The 20,468-nt window shown below is 41.0% G+C and overlaps 1 protein-coding gene across 1 annotated transcript in view; it reads left to right on the top strand.

The window, feature by feature from the left end:
* Nucleotides 1-20,468, top strand: part of LOC118803867 (neuronal tyrosine-phosphorylated phosphoinositide-3-kinase adapter 1) — a 54,918-nt gene that overhangs the window by 1,144 nt on the left and 33,306 nt on the right. The gene's annotated exons all lie outside the window — the stretch shown is intronic.

Here is a 20,468-nt window from a genome sequence, read left to right as displayed (position 1 = left end):
GGGGTTGGGGGGGCGTGGCTGACCGGTAACCGGCGCGCGTCTGGTTTAATAAACGCCGTTTATAGCGCGCTGCACCGGGCAGAGAGACGGTGTTTTTATAGTGGGCGTCTGATATAACCAAAGAGAGAGAGAGAGAGAGAGAGAGAGAGAGAGAGACACAGGAAGCGGGGGGATAGAGGGAGAAAAGAGGGAGAAAGAGAGAGATGGACAGATGCAGAGAGGTGGGGGGTGATAGAGAGAGGGAAAGAGAGAAGGAAACAGGATGAGGGAGATATAAAGAGACAGGTAAAGAGACAATGTAGAGAATGATAGAGGGAACATGAGAGAGGGGGAGTGAGGGGGTGAGTAGTACAGGGGAGAGAGTGAAAGAGAAGGACCGAGGGTGAGAAAGATGTATAGAGAAAGAGAGAGTGAGGGAGACAGGTAAAGAGAGAGCAGGTGAAAGAGAAGAGATGGGGTAAAGAAGAGAGAATGAGAGAGAGAAGTAGAGAGGGAGTGTGAGAGAGAGAATGTGCAGGTGCAGACGTGGGAAAACGCGACCCCACCTTGTCTGGAGCGTTCAGACGACATTAGTGGAGACGGATAATCAATGCAGCACCTGATCATAACAGTAATGGAGTATTGGAATGAGAATCACTTCATTGGACAAGTGGACACTTGCATGAGTTTTGGTGAAATGTAGTGTTTAGGCATTTCTGTATTTAGGTATGGTGGACAGAGTATTCAGATACTTCTGTATTTAGGCACTGAGGCATCGTGGGATGCTGTAGTTGGATATTTCCATATGTAGTTCCTGTGTAATGCAGCATTTAGGTGTTTCTGTGTGTAGATACAGTAGTATGCTGTATTTAGTTTATTAGGCATAGTAGGCTGCTGTATTTGGGTATTTCTGTTTAGTGAGATGCTGTATTTAGGTATTTAGTAGTATTGTAGTAGAAGACAGTATTTGGGTATAGTAGGATACTATACTTAGGTATTTAGGTAGTTTAGAATGCTATATTTAGGTATTGTATTTAGGTAGAGTAGAATGCTGTATGTAGGTAGTTAGGTATAGAAGGATGCTGTATTTAGGAAGTACTGTATTTAGGTATAGGAGGATGCTGTATTTAGGTATTTAGGTATAGTAGGATGCTGTATTTAGGTATAGGAGGATGCTGTATGTAAGTATTTAGGTATAGAAGGATGCTGTATTTAAATATAGGAGGCTGCGTTATTTAGATATTGAGGTTTAGAAGGATGCTGTATTTAGGTATTGCTGAATTTAGGTATAGTAGGATGCTGTATTTAGGTATTGTTGTATTTAAGTATAGCAGGATGCTGTATTTAGGTATTGTTGTATTTAAGTATAATAGGATGCTGTATTTAGGTATTGTTGTATTTAAGTGTAGCAGGATGCTGTATTTAGGTATAGTAGGATGCTGCATTTAGATATTTAGGTATAAAAGGATGCTGTATTTAGGTATTACTGTATTTAGGTATAGGAGAATGCTGTATTTAGGAATTACTGTATTCAGGTATAGGAGGATGCTGTATTTAGGTATTTAGGTATAGTAGGATGCTGTATTTAGATATAGGAGGCTGCTGTATTTAGGTACTGATGTTTAGTAGGAGGCTGTATTTAGATATTGATGTTTAGTAAGATGCTGTATTTAGGTGTTACTGTATTTAGGTACAGCAGGATGCTGTATTTAGGTATTGTTGTATTTAAGTACAGCAGGATGCTGTATTTAGGTATTGTTGTATTTAAGTATAGCAGGATGCTGTATTTAGGTATTGTTGTATTTAAGTATAATAGGATGCTGTATTTAGGTATTGTTGTATTTAAGTGTAGCAGGATGCTGTATTTAGGTATAGTAGGATGCTGCATTTAGATATTTAGGTATAAAAGGATGCTGTATTTAGGTATTACTGTATTTAGGTATAGGAGAATGCTGTATTTAGGAATTACTGTATTCAGGTATAGGAGGATGCTGTATTTAGGTATTTAGGTATAGTAGGATGCTGTATTTAGATATAGGAGGCTGCTGTATTTAGGTACTGATGTTTAGTAGGAGGCTGTATTTAGATATTGATGTTTAGTAAGATGCTGTATTTAGGTGTTACTGTATTTAGGTACAGCAGGATGCTGTATTTAGGTATTGTTGTATTTAAGTACAGCAGGATGCTGTATTTAGGTATTGTTGTATTTAAGTATAGTAGGATGCTGCATTTAGGTATTGCTGAATTTAGGTATAGAAGGATGCTGCATTTAGGTATTGCTGTATTTAGGTATAGAAGGATGCTGCATTTAGGTATTTAGGTATAAAAGGATGCTGTATTTAGGTATTACTGTATTTAGTAGAAGGATGCTGTATTTAGGTATAGGAGGCTGCTGTATTTAGGTATTACTGTATTTAGGTATGCTGTATTTAGATATTGCTGTATTTAGGTATGCTGTACTTAGGTATTACTGTATTTAGGTATAGTAGGGTGCTGCATTTAGGTATAAAAAGATGCTGTATTTAGGTATTACTGTATTTAGGTATAGAAGGATGCTGTATTTAGGTATAGGAGGCTGCTGTATTTAGGTATAGTAGGATGGTGTATTTAGGTGTTGCTGTATTTAGGTATAGGGGGATGGTGTATTTAGGTATTGCTGTTTTTAGGAATTTAGGTACACTAGGAAGCTGTATTTAAGTATTTTTGTATCCAGGTCTTTAGGTGTAGAAGAATGCAGTATTTATGTGTTATTGCCTTATTGGTCAGCAAATAAATAGAGAAGGGAATTAAACATGGTGAAGTGGATGTGTGTGTGTGTGTGTGTGTGTGTGTGTGTGTGTGTGTGTGTGTGTGTGTGTGTGTTTTTACTGCATGTAGTCCTCATTAACTGGGGGTCTGTTTCGTGCTGAATTGTAGTGCTGCTTTGCCGTACCTGCAGTATCTTTCTTATTATCATTCATCCTTCTCTCTCTCTCTCTCTCTCTCTCTCTCTCTCTCTCTCTCTCTCTCTCGCACAAGCAGCTCATTCATGACGGCCATGCAGTGCATTGAGTTTATTTAGCATTCACTGGAGGCAGAAGAGTAAAAGACGAAGAGCAGAAGAATGAAGGAAAAATTGGGAAGAGAAGGGAATGAGAGCATAACAGAGGAAAAGAAGGAGCAGACGTTCGTCCTTATAAGGCCTCGACGGCATTCAGGTAGACAGACAGAGCGAAAGGTCGAACAGTGAGCGAGAGCGAGACTGATTGGGAGAGACCCAGACAGAGAGAAAAAGGGAGGAGACGAGAGTGTATATGTGTGTGTCAGAGTGACATGGAGAAGTAGGTGAGAGACAGAGCGTGAGAGAGAGAGAGAGAAAGAGAGAGAGACGCTGATTATGCTTTGACAAACACTCATCTTTTAAAGCTCATTTTTCACGCCCGGCTTTAGAGCTGTCTGTCAGTCCATCATCGTCTGTCTGTGTGTCACTCTGGATGATCCAAGCTCAAGCTCCTCACTGCGGATTTTCCTGGAAAAACCCAAATTGAAATTTTCCGGCATGTATGCATCGGAGCTGTCTGCTTCAGACGCTGATCGCCACAGTGTGAGAGAATGAGAGGGAAGAGGGACAGGCAGAGATGGAGGGTGCTCTGTGGAATAAGAGATGAATAAAAAGTGAGAGACAGAGGTAGAGAAAGAGAGACAGCAGCATATGAGGGAATTATGCTAGTTTCTGAAATGCTAGTATGACAGTGCTAATCTGAGAACTCTTCTACATTTTCTGCAGTTTTTCTGACAGTAGGTTAGAAGTCTAATCCCCACTGCATATCTGCATTTATACTATGGTTACTGCATAGTGTTTGTCAGTTGTGATCGTAAAAAGTATGTGTGAATGAAAGACGTTATATTTCTGCCAGCAGCGCTAATACTGTGTTAGCACCTGGACAGGCCTTCATGCATTGCTGCATTTGAGATGCAGTTTAAAGGAATAGTTTGACAGAACATAGAACACAGTTGCACAGTTTCCCTTAGACTTAATTGTGGTCGATCAGCCAAGATATGTTTAGTGTCTATTTGCTTCTTTAGTTTTGCGGTGGAGCTATGAGGTTAAAGCAGCTAACAAGAAATGGACACCTACTGACAATGCCTGGTAGCCTTGGGGCGATAAACGATATTATCGAATATCGCGATATTTCAACAATATTAAGTAAATTATCATTTTATTTTTGTCGTTCTTTGTATTTAAACATTGACTTTGTACAAGTATTCTAATCTATAGTAGGTTAAAATTTTAGATCTAAGCTATAACAGAAAAGATGACATTTAAGTACAGACCATGCAAACATAACTAATTAACTACAAATATACATTTTTAAAACGCCACTTGAAAAAATTAGAATGTAGCGTTTCAGTCTGGCAAAGAATGCTGGGTATATGCAAGTGAAACACTCCGTTACATGTGACCTTCTCCCTAGACGGTGAAAAATGGATGAGCTTGTACAGAAGAACGGGTGTTACCGTGCCCGTTTGGCGATATTTTGGTTTCCAACCAGACGAACACGGAGAACTGTTAGATGTTAACAGTGTTACATGCCGTCTATGCAGAAAACTGATCATCACCGAAGGTGGCAATACAGACCTTGAATCCGCAGTACGAGCTGCCAAGCCGTAAGTACTTCAGCAAGACAGCGATGCCTGAGATGTATAATAATGTTAATTGTGTAAACAATATAGGTTGTTAAAGACTATAATCATAATAATATTAATAATCATTATTATTATTTCTTCTAACATAACTATTTTTTCCAGAATTAAGATTCACTGGTATAATTCTCCTTTGCTGTTCCACTGAGATGCAGCAGTTCACATACATATGCTGCAATAAAATGATCACGTGACTGAAAGGCCCACTCACTTGGGTTTTCTTCGTAAATTAATTTTTAACACAATAATATCGTTTATCATGATAATTCTGGAGATGATAATCGTTTGTCTTAATTTACATTATCGCCCCAAGCCTAATGCCCTGGTGAACAATAATACAATGTTTAGCTAAAATCTAGTAGCCATCTTCAAGCCTAAATTTTGTCCATACTTTTGTCCATTTTTATTTTTTTGTGTCATAACATGTCAGAAACCACATAATCAAGTCTATTTGAGATTGCTTAAAGGGGGTTTTTCTGGCCTAAATCTAGAATTATTATTTGTTGTGTAGTGTGACATTGCACCCCTCAGCCTAATCAGTTCTCAGAATTCATGATTATTTATTGTTATTTATTTATTGTTTTGGTGTTTTTGCTTATCAGTGTTCTTCCACTACAATGCCCAGCTTGCATTCTCTAAAAACATCACACAACTAGGAATTCCTATGGCACTCAACCAATCCTGATTGCTAGCTGCTGATCTAGAAGCTCATAAATGCATCTGCGAGCTGGCAATATAGCAACCTTAACTGGTCAACAAAGCTTTGTCTTTGTTAAAGAAAAAATCAGTTAAAGAAACACTATCCTCTAAGAATCCACCCACAGCACTTGTAATCTTCAGAATTACTTCCAATTTCTAGATACACCTTTTACGTTTTTCCAGTCTTTAAACCAGGATATCTTGCGTTAGAGACTACTCAGGCACTGCTGTAAGAAGCGAGTAGGCATGCTTACAGATGCAATGATCTGTAGCAATGATTTTTTTATTGTGGAATGTCCCTTTAACGACTCAACACGCTATGAGGCAGGTGTGTGATGATTTAGGTGTGCTTTTCACACAGAGCCAATTGTAGAACACTTGTTATCATTATCCTCATAGCTCCAGTGTAAAACCAAAGACAAAAGGTGATTATTTTCCAAATCATTTAATGAATCTTAAACTCAACATTTTTAATAAATCTAGCTTGGGATGCTGGATTTGAACACATGTACAGTAACTTTGCTCGGAGTAGCATAAATGCATGTAAATGTGTTCCAGCAGTATATATACAGTGCATACACACAGTAGCTACACAGTGTACGGAGCTATACCGCAAAAGACACAATGTAAAATTGATGGAGACAGATAAAGTAATACAATACAGCATGTTTCCTGCTCATGAGTGAGTTTGCAACATGGGAAGTCTGCGAGAGAGACCGATAGCATGAATGTTTCAGAGAGAGCTGTACCCACCCACAAACAGCAGAGAGAGGGAGATATTAAACTTTTATCTATTTTTGGTAGATTTTCAGGTAGTTAGTGTTTGTTGTGCTAAAAGGACGACAAAGCACTGCCAGTCAGCATTATAGCTGTGTTTGTGCAGAGACGAAACAAGTCCTGGTACTCCAGCCTCTTATGCAGCGTGCTGTTTTACCCCAGTAACACAGAGAGACTAAAGGTCATCGTGCTATGTTACTGCAGAAATGTCCTGAAGAGTCCAGTGAAAGGTTTTCATTTATGCAGTTATCCTCCCACCCAAATGTAATTTGTCAACCAAGATATGTTTGGTTTCCTTCTTCAGTTTTGCACTGTAGCTATGAGGCTAACATGTAAGCTGACATGTAATAGAACCTGATATCCACCTGTTAGTATCATGCCAACTTCTTGCCTAAATCATCACACACTATGTAGAGTTGTTAATGCTCCACTGACATGTTGTCTTTACACATTAATGTCACACACACAGGCTCAAAAAGAGGGTCTGGTTCAGTGTTTAGGTATCGAATGCAAACATTGTAGATAATTCGGTCACATCCTCAGACACATGGTGAAGACACGGCCTTCCCAAGTTTTGACTGAGTTCTCTTTGAAATTGCACTTTATGTACAATTACACATTACGTAGTGTAGTTTTAACAGTGTGTGTTCGGGTTTTGTTGTACATGAACAGACTTCAACAATGAACATCCAGTGCCCGTTTTGTAGAAAAAATCAACATGCGGTTGATAGAACATTCTAGATAAAGTGATGTGTTGTGTTGCCATTACTAATGCACTGATATAGTATATGGGCTCTTCTGAAGTACAGTAAAGATGTTATCAAATATCAGTTTGAAATATCGGTCAAACCGAAACATCTGTCCAATGCCGTTTTTCTAAAAAGTAAATTCCGATATCATTGTGCTTCCCTAGCTGCCGTTGCTGCTAGTGATGGCAGAATTTTCCAATGCTGCTCCATTGAAAAGCATAGAATCTCCACCTTGCCAATGTCTGTCTGTCTAATAGCCGTTAGTGCTGCTTGTAACTAAGTACATTTTTTATAGATAACGTTATATCTGAAGAAGCCCATCATCAGCATCATCAGTAACAAGCAAGACTAAGAGATTATTGAAGAACTAGACACAGTTTGAGACTAGTGTGTGATGATTTAGGCATTCAGTTTGCATGTGTATTTTGCAGAACTGTTCCTTTAAAGGTCATCCCACCATGTAACCATGGGAATATCTGTCGAGGTTAAGGCGGAAGTGCAATATATAGCCCAGGGCCCTTTGCAGACAAGACTGTTGACCCCTGGTATAGGCTAAAGATCATGTGTATGTGTTTAGCACAGGAGACGCGCCATGAGTCTGGAATTCTTGCATCAGCATCAGGACCGGTAGCTGTTCTGCTGGGAAGCAGAAGTGTCCTTAGCAACCATAGAAAAGCTGGGTTAAAGAATGTTAGCCATGGAGTGGCTGTGTGTGTGTGTGTGTGTGTGTGTGTGTGTGTGTGTATTGATAAATAGGTTACACCTCTTCCTCGCCTAGAGCCCTGTGATTTATTTTTGCCACTGTCATCCCTGCACCCGCCTGTCCTCATACAACCTCTGCACTCTCTCACACGGTTTCTTTTTCCTCTCTGACTAGACAGGAAGCAATAATCAAACTATGAAGCGCAGTCCTCCCCTGGGATCCATATTTGAAAGGCTCTAGTATTTCACTGTCTGCCTCTGCGTGCGTGAATGTATTTAGATTGTTTCATATTTTCACACACCAATGCTTAATCAAAGGCTCTGAGCATGGGCATCCTGTCTGTGGAGTAGAATGTGCAGCTGTGTGATTGTGTATGCAAGTCTTCATGCCTACTATAGCATATTTACGCACACAGATACGCACATTGTGTGAAACCCACAATAACATACATTGATTGCGCATGCATGCAAATTGTAAAGAAACGTACATCGTGCTCACACAAATGCACACATTCAGTGAGCATAGTTACTAGAAGTGCAGTATGTGGGACAGTGTGATTAACCCAACCACTGTATTCATCATTTATGATGTGATACTACAGTGTCACAATAAAATATAACCATATAAATAAACAGTTCAACAGAAAGTTACAGCTGATCCGTTCTGTATTATTATCCATTATTCTGTGGTACTGTATAGAGTTTGAAATAGACCAAAATTGTGTTTATCGGGATGTAAAATGCATTGAAGGTCTGATGTAAAAGTGGCAGAATGTTTGTGTTTAATCTAGAATGGCCAAACATGTTCATGTTAATCAGCATTAGCTTAGCGCTAAAACACTACTAGAATCACACAGGGGTGCTTGCAGAAATGAGCATTATTGTCAGTGTGTTTTTTTCCTTGATTTTAGACAAGTTCTGACATTTGTGGCCAGAACTGAATGCCTAGCATTAACAGTCCCAGTTCACCACTGAAATAGTCATAATCAAATCAAACGGTTGGTCAGAGATTTACACCCACAATTAGACATATGATCTAATGATGAGCTCCACAGCTCTGCACAGTAACAAACCAGTGATTCAGAATGAGGGAGGTCAGTAAAAGCCGTGTCATCATCACAGGCACGCATGTCCTGCTGATGGTGCATGCGTGTGTCTGTGTGTATTTCTTCATGTGTGTGTGTTGCAGTGAGTCACCTTGCTTACTGCTGATTCCAGTGAATTATGGTGAAGCCAAGGACGGACTGGAGAAAGAGAGCAAGAACGAGGAAGGGAGGAAAAAAAGAGAGGAGGGGAGAAGGAGGAAGAGAGAGAGCGAGAGAGAGGAGGGGGTCAGTGAGTGCTTCTGTGCATCTGTGCACACAGAGACAGAGACAGAGAGCAGGAGAGAATGAAAAGAGGAGAGAAGGAGTGAGAGAGGAAAAGGGGGGGTGTTTTTTCTGTCAGCTTGCAGAATCAGGCAAACAGTGGATAATCCGTGGTGAGGCTACAGCCATTGTTACTGTACTGTAACACACACACCGTGTGCTTATAATACCTGTGAGAAGTGGGTTTGAGGGCGACTCTCTAATTGGCAGTCTGCCGCAGTACCCCACCAGTGTGAGTGTGCGCGTGGGTATAGGTGTGGGTGTGTGTGTGTTGCAGTGATTTATGCAGTAGGTGTACTCCCAACCACACACTTACCTACACACTTAAACACAAGAACCACACAGTTATGGAGCAGGCCTGTCACGATCATGAAATTTTAGCTGCTGATGAATTGCCATACAAAGAATTGCAGTAACAATATAATTGTTCATTTATCGTTTACTTTTTTGGTTCATTGTAGACAACTATTAAAGGCCCCATATATTGGAAAATATATATATATATATTTTTTAAATGAAAGAGTTTGATGTAGTGTGTAAGATTTCAGAATTGCAGATTTAAAATGATGTCCATACAGTTCGTATATGGAAACTGCCCATTTTCAATTCATTGTTTATGTGATGTCACCAGAACAAACTCAAACTCCCACCTATATCTTTTTGAATTCTTTAGGTTATAAAGAGTATTTCAGCCTGCAGTGCTTTGTGAATCAGTCATAATACAGGGCAGCCAATCTGGACAGGTCATTTACGTATACCTGTCCTAAAGACACAGTAACCACAACAGCCTGCTTATTTCTAAGTAATGAAAAAGAGGTTAACACATGGTGCATAGAACCATATAATGACATGAGTGGACCTCAGAGGAAAAATAAAATCCAAGGAAAACGTAGGATATGGGCCCTTTAATAGACAAGCCTGAAGTGGGCAAATTGGCTGATTAGCTATCTTGCTTCCTAGCTGTCCATACCCAGTAGCTCCCAACTGATGACAGAAATAGCTTGAGCTCAAATAAAAAATCATGCACTGCTGATCTCTGATGGTGTTATTAACACACGTCAAATAAGCAAACGTCACTCACTGCGCCCTCTAAGGTGTTATTAACAAACGTCAAATGAACAAACATTACTCACTACTGTCCTCTAAAGGTGTGGTTGATAAACATCAAATAAACAAACGTTATGATTGCTTTATTGCTTAAATATCACTGAAGGGTTGAATAGAAAGCATTTATTTTATTTGTATGTCTAACGTGTCAGTATGAGGCAGTTCTGGATACAACAGTGCCATTGAGCACAAGCACTCTGACACATCACGTATCTTTCCACTGTCTCGTGTGAACTTCATCACTCTTAGATGGTTTGGATATGCATTTTGAACAGTGAGTGTTCATTCACAGTCAAATATACAGTCATTGTTTCACACCTGTACACCATTACACCATTAACAAGTGCTCACATGATTTTTGTTACTGAGCAAAGTCACCAGAAGTACAGTGTAATATGATGACAGACAGCACATCACATTTTATCTCTACCATGGTATATAAGGAGTATTTTACTAGTATCTCTATGTCATTATCTAGGTCAATCAATATTTTTACAAAATATTTGCAGCATCTGTAGGAATCACTATCTGTATATATCTATATATCTATATATATATATATATATATATATATATATATAGATATATAGATATATACAGATAGTGATTCCTACAGATGCTGCAAATATTTTGTAAAAGCTAGCTTAAATATCAAAATGGAAACAGGCAAGTCCCATAGCTTTAATGAGGATTTTAATATGCCCAGTACTGCAACTGTAAACTATGTTGGTATCTAATATATATATATATATATATATATATATATATATAGATAGATAGATAGATATATAGATACCAACATAGCTTACAGTTGCAGTACTGGGCATATTAAAATCCTCATTAAAGCTATGGGACTTGCCTGTTTCCATTTTGATATTTAAGCTAGACGCCAAGCCTTTAAAAACCAATGCTTTATTTATGCAATAAACTTCTGGAGGCTGTATGTTGTCATGGATAACATCATGGCTGTGATTCACCCAGGGAGGGTGTTTTAAGTTAGAGTTGCTGAAACTTAGCAGCGTGTGATCAAAACCATTATGTCATGATAAATACTGTTTTTTTTTTCGCTGAATTGCTTGGAAAGAGATGACAGGATACAGCTGTGCACATATAACTATTACATTAGCTGAGCACTGACCAGTCAGATTGTTAATAGGAGGCGGGGAAATGCTTGCGTCATACCCATAGTCAAGTTATGTGCACAAACCCAGCAGGATATTATTACAATGGTTGAGAAAATGAATGAGAGAGGGAGATAATTATGTTTAAGTTTTTGAAACAATATTAAGCTGCTTCAGGGCACAGAGCTAGCCTACACCACCTGCTTATGTTTTAATGACACATTTAAAGCAACATGCCCAAGACCACGTCCAAAACACCTGAAACTATTCACTTCACAAACTCCATCCTACAAAAAGCACACATGGGTCTTTGCTGTGCTCATGGGTCTTTTTGCTCTTTTGTTCTGTTCTCGATGTTTTGCATTTGTAGTAATATAATCCTGCTCAGTGGAATGATACAGCTATTGTGAAAAAAAATATGCTGTTATCTCAAATAGCTGCACAGGTAAAATGCTTCTCAACTAACAGACTGTGTAGTCAGAACTAACTGTTGTATAAAAGAGTTTATCTGAGTAACACTGAATTGTTTATTGTTGTCATTGTTAGAAATGGGAATTGTGAGAGTTGTGCTCACCTCAAGGAGTCAACCCTTACCAACTAATGTAGTGCACATGAACAGTGTATGTGTATGTGTGGGTGTGCATGTGTGTGTGTGGGAGTGAGAGAGTGGTTTATTTTTAGCTCCGATTATGAAAGATTCATCAGTGACAGAGGTTGTTATATGTGGCGGCAGAAAAGAAGACATGAGAGAGGAGAGGAGGAATATAAAGGAGGCGAGAGGAGAGGAGAAGAGAAAAAAAAGAGGAGAGGAATGGAGTGAGCGTGTTTGGTGGTGTGCATTAGCGCTGGTCAGGTAAGCTGAGGTCAGAACAGGTGAGTTTCTGCTGGAGGGCTTTTGCAGACTCAATCAGAGCATTTACTGAATGAAACACTGTGATTGCCTCTTTAATCTGCTCACATTCATATTCTAATGCATTTCTAATAACTCCAGTGGAGTCACCAGGGCTGAATGGCGCTGAACTCATTTTGTTGGGTTAGCCCTCAGAAGGTGCAGTTATCGGCAGTTATCAGTAAAAGCATAGTGTAATTTTGTATTAATTATTTCTCATATTTCCCATCTTTAGCCATAACCTGTATGGGGCCCAAGGTGAAATTTTACTTGGTGAAATTTTGCCCCCCCCCTTCTCCTCCCCCATCTCTTTCTCTGCATTATTGAAGGCCCACTGTTCCAGGCTTATGTCAGAGCTCTGTGTTAGCTCTGCTGAGGAGGAGGCCAAAAGGAGCAGTAACACACTCCAAAATCCCTCCGGCCCACTGCCTACACACACCCCATACATCATCATCACACGAGCAAACATATGTTCCCCCAACGTCCCCCCAACCTTACACACACATCTGTACCTTAGGGAGACGGTTGCATTGCCTCAGGTTTATTGGTATGAGGCATGAGGCCATGGAGAGAGAGAAAGAGAGAGAGAGAGAGAGAGAGAGAGAGAGAGAGAGAGAGAGAGAGAGAGAGAGGCTGCATTGCCTCAGGTTTATTATTATGAGGCATGAGGCCATGGAGAGAGAGAGAGAGAGAGAGAGAGAGAGAGGTACAGAGTATAGTGTGTGTGCATGATGATAATGCTTTATAGTTCATTGGAGCAGAGTGCAGTACACAGAATAGAGGCAAATGATCACTTCCACTCTGCTTTCTTTCTCTGCTTGTCTCATATCAATCAGTATAATTTATTATTAGTATAATTCATAATCAGTTTATTTTCTGTTTAGCCATTCTTTGCAATATTTAAGCAGAAAATCTCTAATTTACAAGACTGCTCCTTACACCAAATGCTGTAGATCAGACAAGCTGTGTTGGGTCTCTTGTTTAGTTTCTTCAGTTTTGACTGGAGCTACGAGGCTAATGTAGCTAACAAGTAATAGAAGCGTATACCTCACCAGTTAGCATTTTGCAAACTGCATGCCTAAATTATCATACTTGCCTCAAACTGTGTCAAGTTGTTCAGTACTCTCTGACACTGTATGACATACAGTTATCTATAAAAATGGATAAAAAGTATATTGCATAGCTAAAAACAGATCATTTAGGAGCTATGATTGCAAAAGCCAGTCAAGTACTCGTGAATCAGGATTGAAAGCTGTGTAAATTGACACTCTTATATATCTGTTCCAATGGGTGGACAATCTGATAATGTTTATTTATTTATCATGATAATTTACATTATTACGTCACATCAGAATATGCTAAGAAAAGCATATTTGGGATATCACCAGTACTTAAGAACACTGAACTGCATGTTTCATTGCAAAGAGAGCATAATTAGTCCTGTTTAACTGGAGTTAGTACAGTGTATTATGTGAAACATTGAATAAAATTCACTATATTCATTATTCAGTTCAGTACAATGCGGCAGTGTCTCGATTCATTTTTTGATACAGCAAAAATAAGAAGTGGCTGAAAATGTGCCTCATGTTAATGGTTCTATCTACAGGTTATTAGAACATTCAGCGTTATAAAAGTACATTTGAAATGGCAGCTTTGTTTTTTACTGTCCCAGTCTAACATTTTGCACAAGCTACTGTGTTAGCTCCAAGCTAACACACTAGCCACAAACTAACATGCTAGTCACGATACAATACAGCATTAAACCCCTCAGTACAAAGAATGATAATGTCACTGCAAGTGAAATGATCTCTTTATATTGGCAGATAATCTTGCTTGTTTCACAGCAAGTGAATGTATCATTATTATTTTCATTATTATATTAAGAATATTTTTTGAAACAAGCAAAAATTGTCAGCAAATATAGTGACATAAATGGTCTTAAGACAAGTAAAAAACATCTAGAAACAAGTCATTTACGTTTATTATCTTATAACAATCCTAAAATGACAAATATTGGATATATCAACTAGTTTTCAGATGATTTAGCTTGCCAAGATCAAATTTTTCGCAGTGCTGAAAAACTAAATATAGTGATGCACATTGTTTTTTTTTTAATATTGAATATTGTTCCATACCATGATGTTATATTTTTGCTACATTGCACAGTCCTATGTGTATGTATTCCGTTTACAGTTGCTGCTTATGAATAGCTTGTAAAACGTACTGAATGAGCTCTGGACTGATCGCGTGTTTGTGGAGTATTAGCTGTCTGCACTGACTGTTCCCTGACAGATTGTCACATGGTCTGACGCATCACAGGCGTCTCCACGGTGATGTGACATGACTGCATGCAAATATGTTAATCATCGCAATTAATAATCACAGTATCTCGTCACATAATCACAGGTATTGTATTTCTCGTAAGAACCGGAGCCACACAGTGTTTTTGTTTTTAGCCCCCTACCAGCTTTAGACCGTATGTGGTCCGAGTGTGTGTGAAAGAATGGCGAGAGGAGTGTGTGTATGTGTGTGTGTGGGTTGTCGAGTGTTTTTGACAGAGAAAGTGAAGTGTGTGTGTGTGTGGTGACGAGTGGGCTACAGCATAAAGAAAACGCGCGCTCAGTGAGTGAAGATCTTCAGTCAGGAGGATGTTGAGCTTTTTGGCGAGCGAGAGCGAGAGAGGCAGACAGTGTTGCTAGGAGACCACACACAGTCACTGGGGTGAGAGACATGGCTTCACATCCTCTCTCACCAGCACACTTCTCCCTCTGTTTCTGTATGACTCTCGGCCTTCCCCCCTCTCTCTCTCTTTCTCTGTTTTTCTTTCCTTCATTTCTGCTTTCTCTCTATTTTTCACTCTCCCTCTCTTCCTATCTCTCCATCCCTCTCTCTCCTTCCTATCTCACCTTCTCTCCCTCTCTCCTTTGCTTTCTTTCACTCTCTGTTTTCTGACTCTATTTTTCTCTCTCTCCTTTTCCTACTCTGTATTTTGCTTTCTCTTTCTGTTGTTTTTCTCTCTCACTCTTTTTCTCTCTTTTCTCTCTTTCTTTCCCTCTCACTTTCTCTGACTCTCTCTCTTTCTCTTCCTGTCTCTCTTCTCTCTATGTGTTTTTTCCCTCTTCCTCCCCCACTCTCTCTTGTTATCTTCTCCTCATTCCTCTATCATTCTCCTCTTCTCAGTAGGTATCTCCCAGCATGTATTCCTCCGCCCCTCACATCATGTATTCCCCTCCTCTCTCTCTCTCTCTCTGTCTCTCCTCTTGCTTTTCTCTTCCTTTCTGCACCCTCGCTTTCCTCAACTCACATCTTCTGTTTTTAACATCTCTTTCTCCCTCTCTCACCTTCTGTCTCGCTCCCCTTGTCTCCTTCCATATCTCTCTCTCCCCCTTTTTTCATATCTTTCCTTCTCTGTCTGTACCTCTTTCTTTCTTTCTTTCTCTCTCTCTGTGTCTATGTATTTCTCTTTTTCTCCATCTCTCTCCTTCTCCCCCTCTTGCATGCACACTCTGTCTCTTTGTGCTAAAGCGTACTTCTGCTCTAGACTGACAGAAGACTGGTCGCCACGACGACAGCCAGGTGCAATGTGAGAACACATGACGGGAACAGGGAATCTCTCTCTCTCTCTCTCTCTCTCTCTCTCTCTCTCTCTCTCACACACACACACACACACACACACACACAGCTGGCAGCTTTTAGGCAGTCAGAAATCCCCAAAATCCAAATCCACAGAATCTCCAAATGAACACATCAGATTATTAAAGGGATGCAATTAGAAAAAATAGAAATCAGAAATAATGGGTGCAAAAAAAAAATCTGAAATAACGTCCACCATGTATATATATATATATATATATATATATATATATATATATATATATATATATATATATATTTATATATATATATGTGTGTGTGTGTGTGTATATATACGCACATATATAAATGGGTGCATTTGTAATGCATTGGTGCATTGGTGTGTGACTGTGCAAGTGAGTTTATGTTTATTTATGCGTATTTATATGTATTTATATGTGTGTGTGTGTGTGTGTGTGTGTGTGTGTTTATATCGTGGCTCCATCTGCTGCTGAACTCTAATGAGCTGCATCTAACTGACCTTTCACCCCTCACTTCCTCTTTAAACAAGCACTTGTCTATGTGTGTGTGTGTGTGTCTTCCTGGACTATTTCTGCAGTGTGAAAGGCCTTGGGGTGTGTTTTGATGAAATTTGTGGGTGTAAAAAGAATAAATCTGCATAGATAAAATTGACTAAAGCCGGGCTTACACTACACATTGTTCACCCCGATTTTCATTTCATTTTAAATGTGGCTTATTTATATCACACTTTTTACAGTGGCCATTTTCACAAAGCAGCTTCACAGAAATCCAGGTCTGAGGCCCAAATGAGCAAACCTTGAAAAGAACCAATGCTCAAAAGCCCTGATTTTAGCCATGATTCCCATTCTGGCTAGTTGAGTCTGTGCTGGTTGACTCCGGAACGTACCTACAGCCAGGTTTCCATCTGTGTGTCCGATTAAAGTCAGGCGAAAAACTGAAATGTTGCAGCAAAATTAGACTGAGTTTGCATCAGCTCTGCGCAAGAGAATTAAACGCTCTACACCATGGCTGTAAAAACGCTTTTGAGAAAGATGGAGCAAGTTTACAGACAAATCTTTAATGTTGGACAAATCCTCTTTGCCGTTTTGTTTGATTTTATGGATGTATTTCACATCATAGGAGTGCAAAGACAAAGCGCTATGGCTCAAGATTTCTATTTACGTATGTCTGTTCACCTTCTAAAATCACTTTTATGTTTTCTTCTTTTGTAAGATAAAGTAATTTCTTCATTAGCACATTGGAACCTCCTGCCTTTGAACAAGCATAAAAGTATCACCTGATCAGTCATATTACTAATTATATAATGTATTATATAATATTATATGGCAAATGTATTTCCACCAAAATGTATCACATTTCTTTTTTATTGGCAAAAAGTGTATCCACTGCAAAGAAGCATACATACATACGCGCAATTTATTCCATATTTGCCGTTTCCATCAAGTCATTTTTAGTATGTCAAAAAATGCAAACAAATATGTGGATGGAAACCTATCTTATGTTTCCAGGGCCCTATGTTCCAAGGGCTGTAAATCCTTTTAGCTCTTTAAATCAAACCAAATTAAGGAGACCTATAAGGGTCCCTAAGGTTATGCTTAGGGTCCTGGGGTCACCAGAGGCTATACAAAGGACAACGAGGGTCATATTTTTTAATAGGGCTGCTCTGGCTTACGTTCCACGTACCAAGAGCCAGTTTCTGCCGCAGGGGCCTAGGCCACCAAGGGCCCCCCTGCAATCTCCCACTGCCTGTACGGCACTGCACCACTCCCCCATGCTGGACCTTGCGGGTGGTGGGCCCACATGGTCCCCCCACGTTGCCTCTTCGGGCTGAGCCCGGCCGGGTTACGTGGGCTGCCCGGCCACCAGGCGCTCGCCGAGGGACGCTACCCCCAGGCCTGGCTCCAGGGGTAGGTCCCGGTGACCCTCTCCCGGGCAGGGTACACGATGTTTTGCGTCCGTTTTTCATGGAGGTTTTTGGATCGAGTTAGTCTGGGTCTTCACTCCAGACCTCTTCGCCCTGGGAGACCCTACCAGGAGCTTACCGGTGGTGAGGGAGGCCGTCAAGCTGAAGAAAGAGGCCTTTAGGGACTGGATGGCCCGAAGGACTCCCGATTCAGCAGATAGGTACCGACATGCAAAAAAGGTGGCAGCTGCAACGGTGGCAGAAGCAAAATCCAGGGCGTGGGAGGAGTTTGGTGAGGCCATGGAAAAAGACCTGGGAAAGTCTATGCCAAGGTGCTGGAAAGGAGACTTCGGCCGATAGTTGAACCTCAGATTGAGGAGGAACAATGCGGATTCCGTCCTGGCCGTGGAACAATGGACCAGCTTTTCACCCTCTCACGGATTGTTGAGGGGGCATGGGAGTTTGCCAACCCAGTCTACATGTGTTTTGTGGATTTGGAGAAGGCTTACGACCGTGTTCCCCGAGATATCTTGTGGGAGGTCCTCCGGGAGTATGGGGTGCCGGGGTTACTACTCCGGGCCATTCAATCTCTGTACACCCGGAGTGAGAGCTGTGTTCGTATACTCGGCATTAAGTCGGACTCTTTCAGTGTTAGCGTTGGACTCCGCCAGGGTTGTGCCCTGTCTCCACTCCTGTTTGTGATATTCATGGACAGGGTGTCAAGGCGTAGCCGGGGTCAGGAGGGCATTATGTGCGGAGGCCGGAGGGTGGCGTCTCTGCTATTTGCAGATGATGTTGTTCTTTTGGCTGGATCACATGGATGCCTCCAGCGCACACTGGAGCGGTTTGCAGCTGAGTGTGAAGCGGTTGGTATGCGGATCAGCACCTCCAAGTCTGAGTCCATGGTCTTAGCCCGGAAAAGGATGGTATGCCCACTCCAGGTAGGGGGAAAGGACTTGCCCCAGGTGGAGGAGTTTAAGTATCTCGGGGTCTTGTTCACGAGTGATGGGAAGAAGGATCGTGAGATTGACCGCAGGCTGGGACAAGCGGCAGCAGTAATGCGGTCGCTGTACTGGACTGTAGTGGTGAAGAGGGAGCTGAGCCGTAAGGCGAAGCTCTCTGTTTACCGATCGGTCTACATCCCGACCCTCACCTATGGTCATGAGCTGTGGGTAATGACCGAAAGAATGAGATCGCGAATACAAGCAGCAGAAATGAGCTTTCTTCGCAGGGTGGCGGGCTACACTCTATTTGATAGGGTGAGGAGCTCGGCCATCCGGGAGGAGCTCGGAGTAGAGCCGCTACTCCTCCGCATTGAGAGGAGCCAGCTGAGGTGGTTCGGGCATCTGATCCGGATGCCCCCGGGACGCCTCCCGGTGGGGGTGTACCAGGCACGGCCTACCGGAATAAGACCCCGGGGTCGTCCTAGGACCCGCTGGAGGGATTATATCTCCAAGTTGGCCTGGGAGCGGCTTGGGGTCCCCGGGAATGAGCTGGAGGAAGTTGCGGGGGACAGGGTCACCTGGGATTCTCTGCTCTCCCAACTGCTACCGCGACCCTATCTGGACTAAGCGGTTAACGATGATGATGATGCTCTGGCTTGCAGCTAGATTAGCCTAGGTTAGCCTCAGTTTTTCTTTCCATGTAGCATACATACACATCATCTGGGGAAAATGAAACAGTTCCTAGAAAGACTGGGCCAAGGGAATATATGGGTGACCCTGATTGGCCCTAGTCTGCAGATTTTGCTCGGTTTGAGTCGACGGTTGGGAGGAAAAAGTTGAGCAGTGTGTGTAGGGCTATATCAAACATGTCTGATTTTTTCAACCCAACTCTGGATGTCATCTAGTGGTGAATACTGGTCATCAATTTAATCTGAATGAATTCCCCCAACACCCAATTAAAACTGAGTTCCCATTTTGCACTTGGTACTAACATCGGTCTTCAGTGATCTGGTGGTCATAAGTGGACAGTGAGGTGTATCATAGCATTTCAACATGTCTCAAATGTGTCTTCAGTGACCACAAGATTGGATTTTGTGGCTGGAGGAAGGAAACCACCCTTATCTATGACATCAGTCTTTCACTGTGTTTGTTTTCATGTAAATCCTTGTTGATAAGAATGTAAAAGCTGTTAAAACAGTTTAGGGCACATGGATTGTTAACTTCTAAAATGGGAGAGGAGAGGGAAAGACATGCTGTCATGTCTACTGTGATGACGCAGCTGATTAATGTGGACTTGTGAGGTGCTTTAGTATTTATACTACAATTGTTGTGTGGTCATATGAATCTCTGACCGCCTCCGAAGGCGGTTTGACTGATCAAATCACAGCGCATCTCCAAGACACATTGTACCCCATTCATACTTGTACTTAGTCTTGTCCACTTATGATCAGATCACCCAGGATGCATGTTAATACGAGGTGTAAATGGGGCCTGAGAGCACAAAAAGAAAATGCAGCAAGTACATAAAAGATGTTCACATGTGTAGTGGAGCTTTTTAAATAAACTTAGTTTAAGGTGGCACTCAAGTGCCTGTACAACATAAACTCTGATAAACACATCATTCCTCACATCCACAACCATCACCCAAATGTTTTATCTGGCTTTTCCTTAACATGTAAGACCAAATGGTGGTGAAATCAGCAACAGCAGCAGGGTACTATACCTCCACGTTTGTTGTGCATTTCCTAATGATGGGAGAGTATGTGAGTTTGTGTGAGTTTGGTTCAGCAACAACTTACAAGCTGTGTAGTGTTTGATCCACAGTATCTCAGTCAGCACCTCAGCAAAATCTACAGAGATTCTCAGCCTTTTTGTAATCTGTTAGCACTTTAAAAGTCACCTAGTTCATTGCAAGGCTTAAGACTGCAGCAAA

The sequence above is a fragment of the Colossoma macropomum genome, unplaced genomic scaffold, assembly GCF_904425465.1.
Source record: "Colossoma macropomum unplaced genomic scaffold, Colossoma_macropomum, whole genome shotgun sequence".
Lineage (NCBI taxonomy): Eukaryota > Metazoa > Chordata > Actinopteri > Characiformes > Serrasalmidae > Colossoma > Colossoma macropomum.
This window is presented reverse-complemented; position numbering and strand designations above follow the sequence as displayed.